Source organism: Phyllostomus hastatus, unplaced genomic scaffold, assembly GCF_019186645.2.
Source record: "Phyllostomus hastatus isolate PE091 unplaced genomic scaffold, TTU_PhHast_1.1 phas_contig_549, whole genome shotgun sequence".
Taxonomy (NCBI): domain Eukaryota; kingdom Metazoa; phylum Chordata; class Mammalia; order Chiroptera; family Phyllostomidae; genus Phyllostomus; species Phyllostomus hastatus.
The window spans coordinates 863,138-873,291 of NW_025333907.1; positions in this window are offsets into that span (position 1 = coordinate 863,138).

Consider the following 10,154-nt stretch of genomic DNA (forward strand, 5'->3'; position numbering starts at 1 on the left):
TATGTGCCCTGACTGGGGATCAAGCCCACAACCTTGACATATGGAGACAATGTTCTAATCAACAGAGCTATCTAGCCAGGGTAGGTGCCAGATATTAAATTTCTATATATATACAGGGTGGGACAAAAGTAGGTTATGATAATTATGATAGCTTTATGAATAATGTATTTTGTGTAAACAGATGTAAACCTAATTTTGCCAGATCCTATAAAGCACAGGTGTCCAACCTTTTGGCATCTCTGCACCACACTGGAAGAAGAGTTGTCTTGAGCCACACATTAAATACTTTGCAACATGTAATTACAAAAAAAAATCTCATAGTGTTTTAAGTAAATTTATGATTTTGTGTTGGGCCACATTCACAGCCATCCTGGGCTGCATGAGGCTTGTGGGCTGCATGAGGCTTGTGGGCTGCAGGTTGGACACCCCTACAAGGAATACTATATTATACAGATAGTACATCATATGTGTGTGTGTGTGTGTGTGTGTGTGTGTGTATGATATATAGTCTGTCCAGAAAAAGTCCAGCCATTTAATAATTGTTAATATAATGAGAACAGTTTGCACAACATCGATGTAACCTGGCAGCCAAGGAGAGTGGACTGGAATGCACATGTGTGGATAATAATGACTTAATTGAACTACTAGTCAGTGGGGGTGGTAGACACTATTGAGTCAGCATGTATCCGGTGTGGCCATCACATTCAAAATGACTGAGTGTGTAGAGCAATGAAACTGCATCAAATTTTGCATTAAACTTGAGCATTCCTCCACAGAAGCTATTTGGATGATTCAGAAGGCCGCAGATATGGGCATCTGGTGACAGGCGGCTTCATCACAACCACACACTAGCTCATGCATTACCCCTAGTGTTTGTGACAAAACATCAAATCTCTCAGGTCACTCAGCCCCCTTACAGCCCAGATTTGGCGCCCTGTGACTTCTGGCTTTTCCCAAAATTAAAATCACCTTTGAAAGGGAAGAGGTTTCAGACTGTCAATGAGATTCAGGAAAATACAATGGGGCAGCTGATTGTGATTGGGAGAACTGTGTGAGGTTCCAAGGTGCCTACTTTGAAGGGGACTAGGGCATCATCATCCTATGTATAATGTTTCTTGTGTCTTGTATCTTCTTCAATAAATGTCTATTTTTCACATAGCTGGATACCTTCTGGACGAACCTTGTATATACACGATATATGTGGAATGATTTGTATATAAATATTCATACATATGGAATACTATATACCGTATTTTTCAGACTATAAGATGTACTTTTTACCACAGTTTTTGCTTCAAAAAATTTTCCCTATTTTTGTCCTCTAAAACCTAGGTGCATCTATTTTTCAGATGATAAGATGCACTTAGGTTTTAAAGGAGAAAAATAGGAACAATAATTTTGAAGCAAAAAATGCGGTAAAAATGTGTCTTATACTCTGAAAAATATGGTGCATAGTATGGAATAAAATATACTGTATACAGTATACTATAGAATACTATATATAAATATATGTAATACTACTGAGCAATAATAAAAAGGAAATCCTGCTGTTTGCCACTCCTGAAAGGACCTTGAGGGCATCAGGCTAAGTGAAGTCAGGCACATACTACATGACATCACTTACGTATAAAATCTTTAAAAAAGCAATCTCAGAAACAGTGATTATATTCAAGGATGCCTGATTGGGAAGGGAGAGGGTTGACAGAGGCCAAACAGCACAAACATCCACTTGTGAGATAAAGAGCTTCTGGATGTAATGTACATGTGGACTATACCTTACTATACTGTACTGAACTGTACTTTCACTTATCTTTGGTTTCACTGTTCCTGGCTTCAGTTACATGCTGTCAACTGAGGTCTGAAATGTTAAAAGGACAATTTCAGAAATTAACAGTTCAAAAGTTATTTTGACAATATTCAGAGAACTTCAGTTACAGTACATTGCTATACTAGTTCTACCTTATTGTTTTTGTTGATTTTCTACTGTGCCTTATTTACAAAGAAAATTTCATCATAAATATGTATGCATAGGAAAAATGATAGTATATGTAGGGTTCGAGACTATCTGAGATTTCGGCATCCATAGGAATCTGGGAGCAAAGCCCCTATGGTAAAATGAAATATTCCACCATATATTTGAACATTGCTAAGAAAGTAAATTTTAAAAGTTTTCTTTTTTTATTATGTTTTTTTTCTATTTTTTAATTTTAATCATTGTTCAAGTACAGTTTTCTCCCTTTTACTCCCAACCCAGCCCACCAACCCAACCCTCCCCACCTCCATCCCATTACTACCCTCCCCCTAGTTTTTGTCCATGTGTCCTTTAAATTTGCTCCTGTAAACCCTACCCATTCTCCCCTGAAATTCTCTCTTCTCTCCCCTATGGTCACTGTCAGTCTGTCCCCTATTTCAGTGTCTTTGGTTATATTTTGCTTGTTTCTTTCTTTTGTTGTTTAGGTTCCTGTTAAAGGTGAGATCATATGGTATTTGTCTTTCACTGCCTGGCTTATTTTGCTTAGCATAATGCTTTCCAAGCTCCATCCAAGCTGTTGCAAAGAGTAGGAGCTCCTTCTATCTTTCTGCTGCATAGAATTCCACTGTGTAAATGTACCATAGTTTTTGGATACATTCATTTACTGATGGGCATCTAGGTTGCTTCCAGCACCTAGCTATTGTAAATTGTGCTGCTATGAACATCAGGGTGCACAAGTTCTTTTGTATTGGTGTTTTAGTGTTCTTAGGATATAGTATCAGCAGTGGAATTGCAGGGTCAAAAGGCAGATCCATTTTTAGTTTTCTGAGGAAGTTCCACAGTGCTTTCCATAGTGGTTGTAACAGTGCGCAGTCCCACCAACAGTGCACTAGGGTCCCCTTTTCTCCACAACCTCTCCAACACTTGTTGTTTGTTGCTTTGTTTATGATGGCCATTCTGACTGGTGTGAAGTGGTATCTCATTGTGGTTTTAATTTGTATCTCTCTGATAGCTAGCAATATTGAACATCGTTTCGTGTGTCTTTGGATCTTCTGTATGTTCTCCTTGGAGAAGTGTCTGTTCAAGTCCTTTGCCCATTTTTTAATTGGATTCCTTGTCTTCTTAGAGTGTAGTCGTGTAAGTTCTTTATATATTTTGGAGATCAAACCCTTGTCTGAGGTATCATTGGCAAATATGTTTTCCCATACAGTTGGTTCTCTTTTAATTTTTGATACTGTTTTCTTTAGCTGTGCAAAAGCTTTTTATTTTGATGAGGTCCCATTTGTTTATTCTTTCCTTTATGTCCCTTGCTCTAGGAGACATGTCAGTAAAAAAGTTTCTGCGTGAAATATCTGAGATTTTCCTACCTATGTTCTCTTCTAGGACTTTAATGGTGTCACAGTTTATATTTAAGTCTTTTATCCACCTTGAATTTATTTTTGTATATGGTGTAAGTTGGTGCTCGAGTTTCATTTTTTTGAACGTAGCTGTCCAGTTCTCCCAACACCATTTGTTGAAGAGGCTATTTTTATTCCATTTTATGTTGCCGCTTCCTTTGTCAAATATTAATTGACCATAGAGACTTGGGTTTATTTCTGGGCTCTCTGTTCTGTTCCATTGGTCTATGTGCCTGTTTTTATGCCAGTACCAGGCTGTTTTGATTACAGTGGCCCTGTAGTATAGTTTAGTGTCAGGTATTGTGATCCCTCCTACTTAATCTTCTTTCTCAAAATTGCAGCAGCTATTCGGGGTTGTTTATAATTCCATATAAATTTTTGAAGTGTTTGTTCTGTGTCTGTGAAATAAGCCACTGGTACTTTAATAGGTATTGCATTGAATGTGTAAATTGCTTTGGGTAGTATGGACATTTTGATGATATTAATTCTTCCAATCCATGAACATGGTCTATGTTTCCATTTGTTTGTGTCTTCCTTAATTTCTTTCGTGAGTATTATGTAGTTTTCTGAATATAGGCCTTTTACCTCTTTGCTTAGGTTTATTCCTAGGTATTTTATTTTTCTTTTTGCTATTTCAAATGGGATTTTTTTCTTGATTTCTGCTTCTTCTGTTTCATTATTGGTGTACAGAAATGCCTTGATTTCTGGATATTGACTTTGTATCCCGCTGTTTTGCCAAATTCATTTATTAGGTCAAGTAGTTTTTTTGTGGAATCTATAGGATTTTCTATGTGTACTATTATGCCATCTGCAAACAGTGACAGTTTTGTTTCCTCCTTTCCGATTTGGATGCCTTTTATTTCTTTTTCTTGTCTGACTGCTGTGGCTAAAACTTCCAGTACTATATTGAATAGAAGTGGTGAAAGTGGACGCCCTTGTCTTCATCCTGATCTTAGTGGAAAAGATTTTAATTTTTGCCCATTGAGTATGATGTTGGCTGTAGGTCTCTCATATATGGCCTTTGTTATGTTGAAGAATGTTCCCTCTATTCCCACTTTGCTGAGTGTTTTTATCATAAAGGGGTGCTGTACCTTATCAAATGCTTTTTCTGCATCTATTGATGTGATCATGTGGTTTTTGTCTTTGCTTTTGTTTATGTGATGTATTACATTTACTGATTTGCAAATATTGTACCATCCTTGCATCCCTGGAATGAATCCCACTTGGTCATGGTGTATGATCTTTTTAATCTATTGTTAGATGTGGTTTGCCAGTATTTTGTTGAGGATTTTAGCGTCAATGTTCATCAATGACATTGGCCTGAAGTTTTCTTTCTTTGTTGTGTCTTTATCTGGTTTTGGAATTAGGATGATGTTGGCCTCATAAAAAGAGTTTGGGAGTCTCCCATCTTTTTGGATTTTTTGGAATAGTCTGTGAAGGATAGGGGTTAGATCTTCCTTAAATGCTTTGTAGAATTCTTTGAAACCATCTGGTCCAGGGCTTTTGTGTGTTGGGAGTTTTTTGATTACTGCTTCAATTTCTTTTGTTGTTATTGGTCTGTTCAGGCTTTCTGCTTCTTTTTCATTGAGCTTTGGAAGATTATATTTTTCTAGAAATTTGTCCATTTCATCTAGGTTTTCAAATTTCTTAGCATACAGTTCTTTGTCATAATTTCTTACAATCCTTTGTATTTCTGTGGTATGTGTTGTAATCTCTCCTCTTTCATTTCTGATTGTGTTTATTTGGGTCTTCTTTTTTTCTTCATGAGCCTGCTTAAAGGCTTGTTGATTTTGTTTATCTTTTCCAAGAACCAGCTCTTGGATTCACTGATCCTTAGAATTGTGCTTTTAGTCTCTATGTCATTTAATTCTGCTCTGATCTTGGTTATTTCCTTCCTTCTGCTTGCTCTGGGCTGTCTTTGTTGTTGTTCCTCAAGTTCTTGTAGACGTAGGGTTAGGTTGTTTGTTTGGAATGTTTCTAACTTATTTAGGTGGGCCTGTATCACTATGAACTTCCCTCTCAGGACTGCCTTGGCTGTGTCCCATAAGTTTTGCGTTGTTGTCAGTTCATTTTCATTTGTTTCCAGAAACCTTTTGATTTCTTCCATAATATCATTCTTGACCCATTCATTGTTTAATAGCATGGTATTTAATCTCCATGATTTTAAGTGTTTGGAGTTTTTTTCTTGGGGTTGTTTTCTAGCTTCAGTCCCTTGTGATCCGAGAAAATGTTTGGTATGATTTCAATTTTTTTGAAATTGTTGAGGCTTGTTTTGTGTCCTATCATGTGGTCTATCCTTGAAAATGTTCCATGTACATTTGAAAAGAATGTGTATTTAGCTTCTCTGGGATGGAGGGCTCGGTATATATCAGTAAAGCCCATTTCATCTAGGGTATTGTTCAATGCCACAATATCTTTGTTGATATTTTGTTTAGAAGATCTGTCCATTTCTGATAGTGGGGTGTTAAAATCCCCCACTATAATTGTGTTGCTGTCCATATCTTTCTTGAAGTCCTCTAAGATTTTCTTGATGTATTTGGGTGCTCCTATGTTGGGTGCATATATATTTACAATATTTATGTCCTCTTGGTGGATTCTTCCCTTGAGTATTATGAAGTGACCTTCTGGGTCTCTTTTTATGGTCCTTTTTGGAAAGTCTATTTTGTTAGATATGAGTATTGCTACCCCAGCTTTTTTTTCCTGTCCATTTGCTTGGAAAATTTGTTTCCAGCCCTTCACTTTCAGTCTGTGCAGGTCTTTTATACTGAGGTGGGTCTCTTGTAGGCAGCATATATGTGGGTCATGTTTTCTTATCCAATCAGCTATTCTATGTCTTTTGATTGGAGCATTTAATCCATTTATGCTTAAGGTTATTATTGATAGGTACTTATTCATTGCCTTTTATGTATGTGTGTTCCTCTCTCTCAAAAGTTCTCAATGCTAGAAAAAAACTAACTATGTGAGATGACTTTCAATAAACTTATTGTGTAAGTCAAATCACAATACAAAGAGATATCAAATCATTACCTTATACAACATAAACTTATTCAATGTTATATAACAATTATATCTCAGTCATACTGGGAAAAATACATACTTTTAAACCTCAATAAAATTTAAAAACAAAAATTACTAAAAAACAGTGATTGCTCCCTTCAGATAAATTCACTATAATAAAGTGAAAGAGAAATTAAATTGAAAAAAATTAAGTGTACATTTCATTTTCTTTAGGTATGAGAACCATTAACCAAAGGGTCCCTTTACTCAGTGGCCCCTCCCTTGACAAAAGAGAGAGGAAACTGGGGTTTGGAACAGCTGGATTTTATTGAAGGACAATTTACAAACATGTTTACCTATATAAATAAAGGCCAGATTTTATATTTTAATCAAAATGTAACCAACAGTGAATTAGATTAAATTATGGTAAACATTTTATACATAACACATGAATGTGTTAGTTTTAGTAAATGTTTTAAAATGTGACTTTTTACATTTACAGCTTTAGATAAAATGCATTTCTAAATGCCCTTAAAACATCATCCAAATTTGTCTACCTTCTCCTACTCTTACATCATCCATTTCAAATCCCTCCTTTCGGTAGGGTAGGGGTACAGCAAAACTCTTGAATACATTTCCTAGAAACTCATCAAGATTTGAGCTTGTTCATTTATCATATATAATTGGCAGGCTTTAAAATGTTACATCTCAATTATTCCTAGATTTAAAAGTCACACAAAATTCCTAGACTATTACACAAAACTCTTTTTCATACTTATTACCTAATACTTCATTAATATTCATGTCTTCCAAATGACCTACAAATATGTTTCATTGTTGTTCTCATTACTATTTTATTGTGGTAAGAATATGTAACACAAGATCTACCCATTCAGCCCTGCCTGGCGTGGCTCAGTGGATTGCATGCCAGCCTGTGTACCAAAGGGCCACCGGTTTGACTTCCAGGCAGGGCTCATGCCCAGTAGGGCACACAAGAGAGGCAACTATACACTGATGTTTCTCTCCATCTCTTTCTTCCTCCCCTCCCCTCTCTCTAAAAATAAATGAAATCTTTTAAAAAGAAGAAAAGATCTGCCCTTTCAATGAAATTGTAGGTGCACAATTCAGTAGTGTTAATTGTAGGCACACTATTATACAGTGGATCCCTAGAACATGTTTACCTTCTATAATTCAAAATTTGTACCCTCTAAACAGCAACTCCCCATTTCCCATCCCCGCAGCCTCTGGCAACAACATTCAAATCTTTGCTCCTGTGAGTATGACTATACTGTTAGATTTCTGAACCTAGATTTATATATTAAAAACACTTCTATGACTCATAATCTAAAAATCTATAAAAGTAATAGTCATATGAATAAATTTAAAAGGAGGGAATATGATTAAACTATATAGGTAAGTCCCAAAATTTAATAGCAACCAACATAGTTATTATGAAAGAAATAGAAAAGTTACTGGAACACTGCAGATTCACTAACTTAAGGCAGCCAAAGATTTTCAATGTGAAATTTATGTTCTAATTGTTTTTGTTTTTTTTAAACAATTTTTTAAAGGAAGATTTCATTTTTTTTTTTTAGAGAGAAGGGGAGGGAGAGAGAAAGAGAGGGAGATAAACACTGATGTGTGAGAAATACATCAATCAGTTGCCTCTCACAGGTCCCCAGTTGGGGACCTGGCCTGCAACCCAGACATGTGACCTGACTGGGAACCCAACTGGCAATCTTTCTGTTCACAAGCCAGCACTCAATACACTGAGCCACACCAGCCAGAGCTATTTTTATTGTTTTACTGTCTGTTCATTCATTCAAATATCTGGTTTATTTAAACTATTATATTATTTAATGAGCACTAAGGAGTAGATTCCTCAATAAATAAGGCAGGTGATAATCAATTCACCTATATGAATACACAAATTGATAATCATGAGAAACATTTGTCCAATTATAAAATGCAACTTCCTATATGCCAGGCACTGTGCCAAGTTCTTTCTGTATATTCACTCATGTAATTTTTGTGACAACCATAGGAGGTAGGCATAATGACTGTTCCCATTACAGATGAGAAAACTGAGGCACAGTGGGCCAAAGGTCTGACAGCCCCTCAGACCCATCTGCTGCTCCTGCTGCTGCTGGGTGCTGCCTGTACTGGGGGAAAAAGTGAGGATGCTCTACCTTGGGGAGCAGGTAAGCCAGCAGGTGCTGGGCAGAGGGGCCAGGAAAGGCTGAGGAGGGTGGCCAGTCACCCAACTGTGGGTGACCGTTGATTTTTTGGGGGGTAGGGATGACATGGGAAGCCATGGAGGGGTTTCAGCAGGGAAGGGGTTACAGGAAGACCCTCTGGGGCCATGAAGGAGGGAATTAGACTAGAAGAGAATGGAGGCCTACAAAGAGGCTGGGTGAAGGTCCTGGGAGAGAGGATAGGCTCAGCTGGGCTGGGAACATAGGGATGGAGCAGAGGAGAGGAACAGAAATCAGGGGTCAGGGATCAGAAGGGACAGGAATGGAGACTGACAGGCTTGGGGGTTGGAAAAAAGGGCCTTGTTTGTGACCCATTGCTTGGGTGGACAGTGGGGAATCTGGAGGAGGAGGGAGATTAGGGAAAGAGAGAACTCAGTGGGAACCTGTGGGCATGAGGGGCCCCCACTCAGATATCTGGATGTAGGAGACTAGAAGCCGGAAGACAGTGATCTCCTAGAGCAGGGGAGGGCATGGCCTATGCAAACCCTTCCAGATGTGAAAAAGCTCAGGGTGTTCCAGTACCTTCTGCTAGCCTAGGCCAGTTGGGTGGGAGTTTCAAAATTCCACACATGCTAGGCAAGGGAGCTGAAACTGCCTGCCCAGAGCAGCAGCAAGAGATGGGGCACATGTGATGGAGAAAAGAACCTGGGACTGGGTATGGGGATTGGAGGCAGGTAGGTGGGTCAGAAGGGAGGGAGAAAGGAGCTTCCACTAGATTCTGGACAAGCTCAGAGGGATCTAACATTTTGCAGTAATTGCCTCAGTGATACAGGCCTTGTGCCCAGGCTTTCCACAAATTCATTCACTTAACTGAGAAGCAGGTGCCATTATTGTCCTCATTTCACAGGGGCTGAAACAAAGGCACAGAAATATAAATAATTTGCCAGAACTCATAGTCACAGATGCACGATTTGACTCTGGGAGGTTCCAATATCTGTGCCTTTCACTTTTGTGCCTCAGTTTCCTTATCTGTACAAAAGATGCTGATAATAGTCCTCCCATCACAGAGTTGTTTGTTGCCAGGTTAGATGAACAGGAACAAGCATTTCCTTCTTTTTCCAGGAAACCATAGCAAATTCTTTTATAAATATAAAATAAGAAATACGAATTCTGATGGTGAAAACAATGAAAAATGGCAAGGGGGTGTATGAGAGGCAGCCAATTGATGTTTCTCTCCCTCTCTCCCTTCCCCTTTATCTGAAAATAAATAAATAAAATCTCTAAAAAATACCTCTGATAATTACCTTTAGTAGTAAACTACCTAATCATGAATAAAAGCCATATTTCAAAAGCTACCGTCATACTCAACAGTGACTTTCAGAAACCTTCAGCTTCTTGATAAGGAAAACGGCAGGGATGAATATTTTGGCACAAGTATTCAACAATCTACTGGCAGTCCTAGCCAGTGCAAATTAGACAAGAGAAAGAAAAGTCATCCAAATTGAAAAGAAGCAGTAAATTTCTTTCTTTGCTAGTTGAATAAAAGGAAGTAGAAAATCATAAAGATTTCACAAAGGAAAAAAAAATATTACA